Genomic DNA, 310 nt, shown 5'->3' with positions numbered 1-310 from the left:
ATGTCAGCCCGTGTCTCTGTAGGCGTTCTAAGACTTTGTCTAAGTGGCACTGGTGTTTGTCCGTAGTGTTTGAAAACACCATTATATCGTCTAGATATACGCGGACGAACTCGTCCTGGTACCCCCTCAAGACTTCGTCCATTAGTCGCACAAAGATCATGGGGCTGTTTTTGAGGCCAAAAGGGAGGACTCGGAATTGGTATAGGCCCCGACGCCTCCGGAATGCCGTGTATTTTTTAGCTTTTTGGTTAAGTGGTATCTCCCAGTACCCTGCCTTAAGGTCCAAAACGCTGAACACTTTTGGACCTCT

The sequence above is a fragment of the Acyrthosiphon pisum genome, chromosome X (assembly GCF_005508785.2).
Source record: "Acyrthosiphon pisum isolate AL4f chromosome X, pea_aphid_22Mar2018_4r6ur, whole genome shotgun sequence".
Taxonomy (NCBI): domain Eukaryota; kingdom Metazoa; phylum Arthropoda; class Insecta; order Hemiptera; family Aphididae; genus Acyrthosiphon; species Acyrthosiphon pisum.
Note: the sequence above shows the minus strand (reverse complement) of the source record.